The sequence below is a fragment of the Corvus brachyrhynchos genome, unplaced genomic scaffold (assembly GCF_000691975.1).
Source record: "Corvus brachyrhynchos isolate BGI_N302 unplaced genomic scaffold, ASM69197v1 scaffold58, whole genome shotgun sequence".
Classification (NCBI taxonomy): domain Eukaryota; kingdom Metazoa; phylum Chordata; class Aves; order Passeriformes; family Corvidae; genus Corvus; species Corvus brachyrhynchos.
The window spans coordinates 1156897-1169059 of NW_008239539.1; positions in this window are offsets into that span (position 1 = coordinate 1156897).

Genomic DNA, 12163 nt, shown 5'->3' on the forward strand with positions numbered 1-12163 from the left:
CGGCTCCGAGGAGCTGCTGCAGCTGCTGCTGGAGAACCAGGCCCTGATGAAGATGTCTCTGCTCCAGAGCTCCCGGCAGAGGCCCGTGCCCCGAGGGAGGAGGCGAAGGAACGCCGGCACTCAGAAGAGCAGACTCCACCTCTCGCCTCTCCTCCGACTCCCCAGCCCCAGCTCATCTCTGGGCTTGGTGGACATGGCAGGGAATGTGTGACCAGTGCTGAGCCCGGGCACTGGGACATTCCCACCCATAGGTGTTAGGAACCCCTTTGTTATTAGGAAATAGTTTTCCCTGGAATCTTCTTAACCACACAGTTCGAGTTTGTAGCAGTGTAGAAACTTTTAAGAGTATTAATGTTCAATAAATTTCATGTTTTCTGTACATTGCTGTGTTATTTTACTGTTCCATATGCATCAGGGGGAGTCCCATTGATGGTTTAGCACATGTGCTGCAGACCAGCAGTAAAGTAGAGCCTGAAAGTCACAGCAGGATTTAAAGATTATTGAGGGCAGCTGGAATTCAGACCGTGGGCAATATTCTCTTGCCTGCGTCTTCCAAAGAAGCTTTTCTTCGGCCCCTGTCTGCACTGTGCCAGGGAGCCCCAAAGGCCCAGGGAGGTGTCTGGGTGGCCCCAGAAGGCGCTTGCAGGCCCCTGGGCAGCCCCAGGGAAGTGTCAGGAGCATCTCTGGGGTGCTCAGATAGACACACAGAATTGCTGGGCTGCAGAAGCTGCCACAGAAGCCAGCCTGAGCCAACCAACACGGCTTTTGCAGCCTCTCAGCTCCCAGCCACATCCAATGCTGACTGATCCTGGCAGCAGCTTCATAATAAACTTCTTAAAGGGTTTTGATGTCCCGAGTTTGCCCCTACAGACATAACCCACAGCAGTTTCCATGTTGATACATCAAGCAAGAACAGCGTGAGGCTTTCTGTGCTGACAGTGGTGATGTTGGATGGACAAAGGAATGGGAGCTGTGACCACAGATCTCTGCAGGAACACTGCATGGAGCAGCCACAGCTCTTCATGACAGGGTCATCTGTATCTCAGGGTGGATTGAGTTGAAAATCATCTCCATGTCAGGCTGATACATGGATGTCTGAGGACATTTTGCAGAGCAGTTCACAGTTTTTTCACTTCTAACTGCCCAAGCTTAGAAAACACACCGACATGGACTCTGTAGTGAGCAATACTCACGCACATGATTGAAAAAGTAATCAAAAGCAAGGAAAGAGCAATAAATCCTGAAAGAATAAATACTGAAATGAAGTAGTTACATTAGGAAATAGGAGATGTGTTTAGAGACTGGGTTTCTTATGCCAGAAAGCCATGAGACAGCAAACCTTGAATAATTCACCAGTTTAAGAATATATCAGCAATGCCACTTGTTCAGGGGGATCAAAGAAGGAAGGAACCATTCCCCTGCTCTGCTCTGAGTTACACTCACTATTGGTGAAATATGTGGGAGAAAGCGAAAGCTGTAAAATAAATACAATAAATTCCACAGCTGAGGTAAACACTACACTGAGACTCTAAGTAAATAAAATTAATATTTATATATTAATATTAGGCAGCACAAAGGTGCTGCTGGAGGTGGGATGGATGTAACTTTGAACCAAACAGGGACCCAGAGAGGAGCAGCCTCTCTGGCAGGGGCTCATGTTCCATCCATGAAGGAAAAACTTTTCTCCCTGCCCACTTCCCATTTCCAGCAACCCACACCTGAAGTGGAAATTTTCATGGAAAGGAAGGAAAACTGGCAATTTTGGTGCAGGTTTCTGTGACCGTGGGTGAGCCATCAGCTGGCACTGCAGGCTTTGACTACAGAACCTGTCAGGGTCTCAACATATAAATAATCAGCTCTATTCATCTTTCCCTCAGTCCTTTCAGCCATCAGACATCTTGTTGCAGATGAAATGGTGGTTGGGGGTGTTTTTGTTTTCTTGGTCTGGTTTTTTTTTTTGCAATATATATATTTTTTCATTCTTCATGTTCTACTGTTTTTTCCCCAGAGGTTTTGGAGGGTTTTTTTAGCAGAGCTTGGCACTAAAGCTTCTATCACATTTTTAAGTCGAATTCTCACATCCTTGCATTACCCTACCTGGCAGATAGACCTAAGCCAATTTTTTCCCCTCTGGTAACAAGGAATTAGGCTTTGTGAGGAGTTGCTGCTTCATGAGATTCCCATGGGGCCAGCAGTTACTTGGGGTCAGGCTCACCTGGACCACACTCAGCAAGGGTCAGGATGTTATTTTACAGCTTTGGTTCTCCCCAGGGTCATAAAAATCACTCTCCAAGGGCTGGAGCCCCTCTGCTTTTGTCTGGGCTGGGACATAAATGTGCTGTTGGAAACGTGATCAAGTGAGAACACGAATTATTTTTAACCTCATTTCTCTAATGCTTTTTAAATTAGGAATAAAAAAAATTGAAGTGAGCAGACATTCTTCCGATTCTTCAAGCACAAAAATCAGAAAACACTCAGCTGTGCCTGCCCTGTTGCAGGAAAAAATGGGTTAAAAGTCCTCAGGCTTCTTTTGCATCTCAGGAAAACCCTCCTGCGAAGCTGCTGTACACTTCAATATCCTCTAAGTCACCTCTCACATACTGCGGAAAAAAAAATTAAATTAGTGTGGTCATGATGGTGGAGAAAATACAACCTGTTTCTGCTGGGTTGTTTCCCAGCCTACCTGTTAGATATGGTTTTATCTTTACAAATTGCCTGAAACACTGGGAAGGGAATCTGCCAGACCGTTTGCTCAGAGAGGGGCTGGTGCAAAAAAATCCCCAAAACCAGGCAGGGTAAGAAGTGATGAAGTTTTCCTTTGGCTGGTTCATGGAATTGTACAGACACGTCATGCTCAGCTTTTTGCATCCACTTTTGCCTTTTACTTCCATTTTTTGCTCTTCCAGTCAGAGCCTCCCTTATTTCCCATCTGGGACATCCATTTTCACCCAAATTCTGTTTTCATGCCTGGGTTGCTGCCACAGGATCTGAGGCTTCTGTTTGCTGCTGAGGGCTGGCTTAGCTTGCAGACTTCTTGGTCTTTGAAGAGTTTCATGAGCAAACTCCTTCCTTCCCACTTTATTTAACATGAACCTCATCACTCCAGAGGTGTGGAAGGGAAAGTAACCCCTCCCAGGAGGGGGGGAAATAGCCAGGGAACCACTGGGGGAAGTGAGGTGCTCTTTGTGCCGAGGAGCCTGGGGAAATCTGGAGGTCTGGGGAAGGGAAATCTGCAGGAATGTCACGTTCCCTGTAATTACAGTGCAGAGCAGGTCTCCCTGTTAATGGGCTGGCATTAGAGGAGAGCTGGGTGCCCAGGATAAGCCTCAACCCATGGATCAAACACCAGGAGTAATAAATCAACAGCTGCCCTTTGGTCACTCAGCAGAGGAGCAGGAGAAGCTACTTAGGATGAAAAAACACCCCCGAGCAAGGAGATTTCCAGATCCATCTCCGTCTGTGTCTGACAGGTCAGGAGAGGAGATTGGCTTCTCATTTATATTCAGAGAAAAACAAAATTATACACACCTTCCATTAACTCCCTCCAAAGCAAAGAGCCATTTGACCCACCCGAAGCCAGCACTAAGTGCTGATTTCCCAAAGTCTGCCTAATTCCTGGGGCTCCAATTTCAGATGGCACAGCACAGCTTGATTTAAAGCCAGCACAGCCCTGCCAGCGAGCCTGGGAGCTGCAAGTCCAGCTCACCGTCACCACAAGGCACAGGGGATCCAAAAATCCTTGATTTCTCATCAAATATCCCAACTTGGAAGTGACCCACAATGATCATGAGATGCTTTGGTGTGTTTTTCACCAATGTTTTGGCTCTTGGACTACCTGGAGGGAAAGGCACAGAGAACAAGCAGCCAGGGTGACAAGGACAGAAAAGGACAGGTTTGGAAGGCCACTGTCACAGTCACTCAATTTTACCCTTTTTGATAAGGATCACCCAGAAAACGCTGCTTGTGGATGAGGAAACACAAACCCTGCTCACCAAAAGGGTGAAACAAACCTTCCTGAGCCTCCTCTTCTCCAGGCCCCAGACTTGGCACAGCCTCTTTATTTAACTCATTGCAGCCAAAGAATGGTGAAGGTTGGAAAAGCCCTCCGAGATCACCGAGTCCACCCATTCCCCAGCACTGCCAAGGCCAACACTAACCCATGTCCCCAGGTGCCACATCCACTGCATTCAAGTGGATAGGCTTAAGTACAGTTCCAGAGGATTTCCCCCCCCCAGTTAAGTATTTTATGTCCCCAGTAACTGAGCATAGTCAGCATTTGGGCACCGCCATCAAAACCAGGGACACAAATGGGTGGAAATGAGAGCTCTTCCAGGATTATCCCAAATAGTCCTTACCTGTGGAGGTGCAACCTTTGCCTGGCTTTTCCCCCCTCTCTGAGGGGTGCTCTCAGGGGGAGTTGGAGTCTTGGGTAAACAGACCTTGGGCTGGGCCAGTCTGGGAATTTTGTGTCCCTGTGCTGGCAGAAACCTGTGATCTCAGCAGCAGAATTAAGTGTCGCTCTGTTCAAACATGAGGGGAGCTGGTTTGTGTTCAAAACACCTGAAAATAGGTTTGTGACAAGGAAAGGTTTGGAGTGGAAGTGATGGAGGGGCTTTGGGCAGGGATTGGTGAGTGGGAGATCACTGGGCTGGCAGATTTTGCAGACCATGGCCTGCAGGCAGTGGGTGCCAGTGCCCAGGGAGGTGATGGCACTGCTGAGCCCTCCCATGGAACCCCAACTCCCAGCAAAGCCAAAGGGATCCCTGAATCCAGCTTCCTCTCCTGGCAGGAATCCCAGCCAGAGCAAGCCAGGCACAGTCACAGGGAGAGAGAAGCGACAGCAGGGCCACACCTCACCTGGAAATAGCCCCCTCCTTGGAACCACCTTTTCCTAGTGCAAAACCACTCTCAGCTGTAAAATTGAGCCCAGGGGAAGCCATTCCTCCTGGATGAATCCAGCATCACTCCCAGCAGCTTTGTCACCTGCTTCTGCCTGGTGGAGGGAGACCTGACAACCTCGATGCCAACGCTGTTGCACTGTGGTTCTTATTGGATTTGAGGAATTATTATCCCCCCTCAGTTAGGTAATGAGGATCTCAGGCTCCCTGGGCAGGAGATAGATTTTTTTCTGCAGGCTGGGTGCCTTCATCACAGTTCTTAAGCTGTCAGAAAATGTGTGGTCACATCAGGAAAACACTCCTGATGAGGATGTCCGGGCATCTTTATGAGCAGAGCTGACACGTTCGGCCAGAAATCTCTCTTGACTTGACCTCCAGAAAATAGATCACACTGCCAGCAAACCCAGGACCCAGCTTGAGGTTTCATTAAATAAAAGAGAAATGAATAGTCCTCAAAAGCTTATCCAAAGCCTATGGAATTGCAGGAAGGTGATCTCCAGGATGGGGAGGCTGCAGAGCAGGAGTTGGGGTGATGTCTGCCTGCAAGCTCATCAGTAAATGTGCTTGATAACACCCCATCCCTGCACAGTGTGCAGCACCCTCTGAGCAAGTCCTTGGAGCTGGTTGTGCCCAGCAGAAGGAGCTGAAAAAGGGGCTAAAGAAATCCCAGTTCTATGGGGAAGACAGCAGCTGCTGAGGCAGGAGGTGTGTGCTCCACGCTGCTGCTCCTGGAGAGCTTCCCTGCAACAGCAGGAGCAGGAGTGGGTGTGGAAGGAGCGACAACCAGGGGCTGCACAGCCCTCAATTTACACTGATTAATGAGCCCTGTCGCCATCAGAAAGAAAATCACACACAAGCAGCCCTGGCTGACACAAAAACCCAGCAGAGTTTTCAGCCCAGCTCATGGCATCTATTGACACCTTTAGATACAACCCAAGCCCCCACATTCTTGTGAAGATTTTGTAAACATGCAGAAATCTGATGCCAGAAAGAGCCTACGATGGTGAGGCCCTGGCACAGGGTGCCCAGAGCAGCTGTGGCTGCCCCTGGATCCCTGGCAGTGCCCAAGGCCAGGTTGGACATTGGGGCTTGGAGCAGCCTGGGACAGTGGAAGGTGTCCCTGCCCATGGCAGGGGGTGGGACAAGATGAGCTTTAAGGTCCTTTCCCACCCAAACCATTCCATGGTCTGTGATTCTCATTTGGGCTTCCAATGGGAGCTGTGTTGGAGCAGAGGAGCATCTCCCTGCAAACACCATGAGAAGCAGCAGCCACTCCACCAAGCCCAGGGTGCTGCCCAGCCTCAGATCCACCTGCTCCAGCAGTTATTTGGGAAGCTCCTGCAGGAACACATGCAAGGAACTGCTAAGAATTGTGCAAGTTGCTTTTTCACTTCATTTTCCCCAAAGTGAGGGGGAGGGAACTTTCCCACTGAGTGTGTTGTGATCCAGCAGTGGGCCTGGGGGCTGTCAGCTCCCAAACCTGGGGGTTTTGGGGGATTCCCAAGTCACCCAAATAATGCTGGAGGAGACACATCCTGACGTCTCCTGTGGTAGCTGGCCTCCCAGCATTCCCCAGTCCCACCTGGAGCATCCTGCCTCATGACAGCACAGAGCCTCCAGTCTCAGTGCCTCCCTTTCCCAGCTCTAAGCCAGGTTTTGTACCATGAGAGGGGCTGGCAACCTTGGGGGGAGTTTTTCTGGAGCCCTTTCAGATCTGCTGGCAGGAGGGAAATGCAGAGCACATCTCTCACCTGGCAGGTCCGAGTGACTTGAATGCTTTGCTGAGCACAACAGAGCAGTGCCAATTACAGTCTAGGGTGAAAATCCATTTTCATCCATCACACAATCCCATAAGGTCGCAAACATCCAACATTTGAGACAGCTGGAGGGCTGGGAAGGATGCAGAGCCCAGGGCAAGGCAAGGCAACTTCTTAATGCCTTGGCTCTCCAAAACAGGATGTTAAAGGTGTGGGAAACACATCTGTTCCCAGAGCAGCTGAGGGGCACCCCCAGTGCTGGGGCACCCCAGGTTTTCCTGCCACAGACCCACTCGGGATGCTCCACAGGGTGGGTGGGGATGCCCCTGGGCTGGGAGGAGCAAGGGCTGAGCCTTCACACTCATTCCTTGGAGTGACTGCAGATGTGTTTTGGCAAATAGCAAAGGAGATCTTCCAGCTTCCCCCTGGAAATTCTGGGGAGCATCCTGAGCTGGCAAAGCACTGCCACACCCCTGAGGAGCACATGAGCAGCTGCTGGGAGGCTCTGATGGAGATATCCCTTAGTGGTTTCACCTGGGATTAACCCTGACCATGCCCAGTTTAATGATGATTAAGCTAAATAGCAATTAGCAGTGTTTTCACCTGGAGGGGGTCAGCAGGGACACCTTCCACTATCCCAGGCTGCTCCTGAAAGGAATGAGGAGGAGGTGTGTTTACAAACCAACTGTGGGCCTGCTGGTAGATACAGCCAGATACTGAGAGGGGAAAGAAGCAATGGGAGGAACCATAAATTCTGGAATTTATGGTTCAGGAATTCTGCTGATTGACACAGACTGTTACTAGGCTGAGGCCGTGCTAAATCCCTGGATTTAGAGAAAAAGGACAGAGACACAAGGAAGAAGAAAAAAGGGGGGGAGTACACATTGGAAGGGGGTCTGTATTAGGTGATTTGGGAAGTCTGTACCTCTCAAATACCTCAGCCAATGGGGAAAGAGAGAGGGAAATGAAGCCCGGAAATTTGGATAAAAAGGAGGCTGCGTCCTCTAACAATTTGAGAGATCCCATGGGAAATGCCCCGTGGCCTCTCCCTTTATTCGTATAAAGTTACAGGCCTCCTCTGTCTCCTTTTTGGACATAAACCTCTGGTGTTTGTGGATTAATTTTCCTGATGCTCCAAGCCCTGTCCAACCTGGCCTTGGACACTGCCAGGGATCCAGGGGCAGCCACAGCTGCTCTGGGCACCCTGTGCCCGGCTGTGCCAGGGCCTCCCCACCCTCACAGGGAACAATTCCTTCCCAATATCCCATCCATCCCTGCCCTCTGGCAGTGTCCTGTCCCTCCATCCCTTGTCCCCAGTCCCTCTGCAGCTCTCCTGGAGCCCCTTCAGGCCCTGCAAGGGGCTCTGAGCTCTCCCTGGAGTCTTCTCTTGTCCAGGTGAGCACCCCCAGCTCTCCCAGCCTGGCTCCAGAGCAGAGGGGCTCCAGCCCTCACAGTATCTCTCTGGACTCGCTCCAACAGCTCCAGCCAGATTTTTCTTGTGCTGTGGCCCCAGAGCTGGTGCTAGAAGAAGTTGCAACCAGGCTCCTACCAGGCAGGGAGGAAATAAAAGATGCATCTCTTTATCTGCCCCTTGAATTCTCGATGCCGGGGTTAAATAAACCCCAGCTTGGAATACGGATGCTGCTCTGCCTGCCAAGGCTTTACATATGGAAGAGGGGAAGCCGTGCCCTTCAGCAGAGGATGGGACAAAGAGTCCAGCCCCGGGGCAGGATGTGAATAGAGATGAATTTCAGAGAAGTTCTTGATCTTATCGGTTAAACCTTCCGGCTTGAATTAGGCGAGAATCCACGAGGAAACGAAGGGACCTGGTCGGCTTTGAATCCAGGCTCACATCCCAAGTGCCTGGGGGCTCGCTGGAAGGACGGCAGCTGCTGAAGGCTCTGAGTAAGTGCCAAATCCAACAGCGCCTTTCTGAGCTGGGAACGCTCATTTACCACTGGAATGTGGTGAAACACCGGCTTGGGAGTGACCTTTGCTTTGTGATGAAGTGGGGTCCCTGGCTGTCAACGCCTCAGGGGATGGAAACAAGCTGGAAATGGGATGGAAATGGATGCTCCCTTCTGCAAACGCTGGCCAAAATCCCAAGATCAGAGCTCCAGGTCTCGTTTAACACCTGCAAGGTGCTGGCTGGGGGCACCCTCCAGGTGCCGGGGCACCACTTCTTCCTTTTTCACTCAAACCAGCATCTCTCCTTGTCCCTCCAAAGTCCTGTGTCACTCCGTATCTCTCGAAACCAGCATTTTTCAGGAATAAATGTCCAAGCAGATGATTCCCTACGAAATCCCCCGGCTGGTCATTCCTGAGCAGGCTACCAGCGGTGTTTGGCTGATTTCTGGCTATGGACAGGCTGACAAGTCATCAATCCCTTTATAATCACAGTGGAACAGCCTGTGGCCATCGAGGAAACGCTCAAGCACATAATGGAGCATTAAACATTACATTTCTCATGGTCTTTCCAGGGATAAGCCCCAAAGCAAGAATGTCCCGGGGTGAGTTGGGACAGTCCCGTCCCGCGGTGGTGCCGGAGTCACTCGGTGTCCCCCAGACGGTGATTTCGCTGTTGCTCTGTCTCAGAGCTCAGATTCACCCCAAATCTCTGCCCTCCAGAGACAGGAGGCTTGGTAGAGCTCGGGGTCATTCCTCTCCTGCATCAGAGAGGTTCAAGTGAGAAACAGATTTTGTTGGGATGCAGGGAACAGCTTTGGAAAAGAGGGAATTCCAGGGCAAACACCTCTGCGCTCACATGGGTCTGCACCGCATTGGGTTAGCAGCAGTTTCTAAGAGCACCATCTGCTGATATTAAAAATATTTAAAACACATTGGTTTTTAGGATTTTTACGAGCTTTTGGTGCCCCTGAGCTCCCAGCACTGGAGGTCCCGCCTCACGCTGGTTCCTGGGCGTTCACACGCTGATGGATTTCTCTACCTTTTCTGGGAAGTTCCCTGGATAATTGCGAGTCGGGATGTGTTGGTGAGGGTTTCTGTTCTGCGAATTGCTTCTGGACGGGGAGCAAAGCACCGTGATTAGCAGAGCCTGCAATAACACACATGGGTGAATTCCCCCATCAATGACGGATGGGTAAAGTGAAAGCTGCATTCCAGAGGTTGTTGCTGCTGGTAGCAGTGCTTGGGGGGAAGGGATTTAGCCCTGGGGGGTTGTCTGGCTGGGTGTCTATCCCTTAGTGACCCTGGCTTTTCTCCCAGGGAACAAGGGACAGGACCAGAGGAAACGGCCTCCAGTTGCACCAGAGGAGGTTTAGGCTGGATATCGGGAAAATTTCTTCATTGAAAGAGTGATCAGGCACGGGAAGAGGCTGCTGAGAGCAGTGGTGGAGTGACCATCCCTGGAAGCGTTCCAAAACCTTGTAGTTGTGGTGTTCAGAGACATGGGTTGATGGTGGACCTGGCAGTGCTGACTCGTTGGACTCGATGACCTCAGAGGGCGTTTCCAACCCGAACAATTCCACGACTCAGTGTCCATGCAGGACACTGGAGGATGCTCTCCTCTCCCTGAGCACCCCTGCAGCTCTCAGGTTGCCCAAGAAGCACCAACAGCTTCAACGCCCGAGACCATTCTGGGACAATTTTCCCAGCTCTGATGGTGAACATCACCTTTAATAAATAAATTTCCCAGTTGTGTGTCCTTGGTGACAGCTGTGTCCCAAGTCCACCCCGGCAGCACAGCGGCTGTTGGGAGTGGGGTGCTGTCCCAGCCCCTCTTCCCGTGGCTCCAGCTGGCTCTGAGCACCCCATGGATTGGGATCCGGCCCCGGCTGAGCCATGAGCGCTGCAGTCGCTATGGAGACCTCGCCTGAAATGCATCAATATGGAGAGGAACAGCTCGTTCCTCATGTCCCTGTTCAAGGGACCAGGGAAAAAATCCCATCCAGATGGACCACACCGGGACAATAACGTCTGGAGTTTTGTGATTCCTCTCCAGGGAATGGCATCCACATGCTGCAGCCCTGGGCTGTCCCCCAAATCCAGCATCCTTGTGGAGCCCACCCAGTGCTCCTGCTGCCATTAGATGGATTCACACAGGGAGATCTGTGGGTGAACACGTGCAGTGTCTGTGTCTGGGAAGGGGGATGTGGCCAGAATCATCCTCCATGAGTGCCCCAGGGCCATGTTATCATGGAATGGTTCGTGTTGGAAGGGACCTTAAAGCCCATCCAGTGTCACCCCTGCCATAGGCAGGGACACCTTCCACTGTCCCAGGTTGCTCCAAGCCCCCTCCAGCCTCCTTGGACACTGCCAGGGATCCAGGGGCAACCACAGCTTCTCTGGGCACCCTGTGCCAGGGCCTGCCCACCCTGCCAGGGAACAATTCCTTCCCCATATCCCATCCATCCCTGCCCTCTGGCAGTGGGAAGCCATTCCCTGTGTCCTGTCCCTCCAGGCCTTTGTCCAAAGTCCATACTCTGTTAATGAGCGAACACCATGGTGTTGGCTCATGCTGGGGGAGACACCTGAGGCTCATTTTCCCCCCAGACAGCCAATCCTTACCCTGGGCTGCTCTGCCATCGGTTATTTGTCACTTTGAATAACCAGACGCCGCTCGCATCACTGGAGCAACAGCTGTGACTCCTCATCCGTCTGGCTCCTGTGTCTGCTCCCAGCCTACTGCAGCAGCTTCGAGGCAAACATCTGATTTTTGCAAAATAAATGCATTTTCTGGTGCATTCCGCTAGTTTTGGGGTATGAACCCCATCCTGCTGCAGGGCAGGGTGGTGGGCATCAGCATTGCAGCACGGAGGGACGCCCAGTTGCACTGGGAGGGAGGTGGGAGCCTGGCAGGGCTGCACTGCTGGTAATTTGGGGGACCCCAGGGGAATCTCCCCCGCTCCACTGATGGGGAAACCACCTTCCCCAGCCCTGCCCCAGCACAGACCCCCTCCCTCCCCACTGCTGGCACGTTGGGTGCTGGGAAAGCAGCAGGACCGGGGCCACCAGGCTTGTCCCGTGGCTCATCCCTGCCCTTGAAGGTCCCCTGGCTGGATGAAGGGACCCATGGATGTCACAGGCTGTGTCCCCGTGCTGGATCCAGTACTGTCCCCAGGGCCTCCTGGTCCCCAGGGGAGGGGGGCCCCCCCAGCCCACCCTGCCTGCACGGGGGCTGTCACCATGCTAGCACCTCACAGCACCCAGCCCAGGGGACAGCCAGAGGGACACCGAGCCTGGGAGGTGAAGGACTTTCCCTGGGGCTGTGTGATGGGGGCTCTGGGGGAGACTGAAAGGGTCTGGATCCTTGATCCAGTCCCTGTGACCCACAGTTTGAGGGCTGGACCCCCATCCCTGTCCCCGTGTGATACAGCTGGGGACTGTCAGAGGGGCTGGACCTGGACCCCCATCCCTGTCCCTGTGTGATTCCACCAGGGACTCCCGAAGGGGCTGGACCTGGACCCCCATCCCTGTGGGATTCCTGGGGGCTCCGTGGGTCCGTGTTGGAGCTCCGCGGGCGCGGGGGCAGCAGCGCCGGGACCCCCC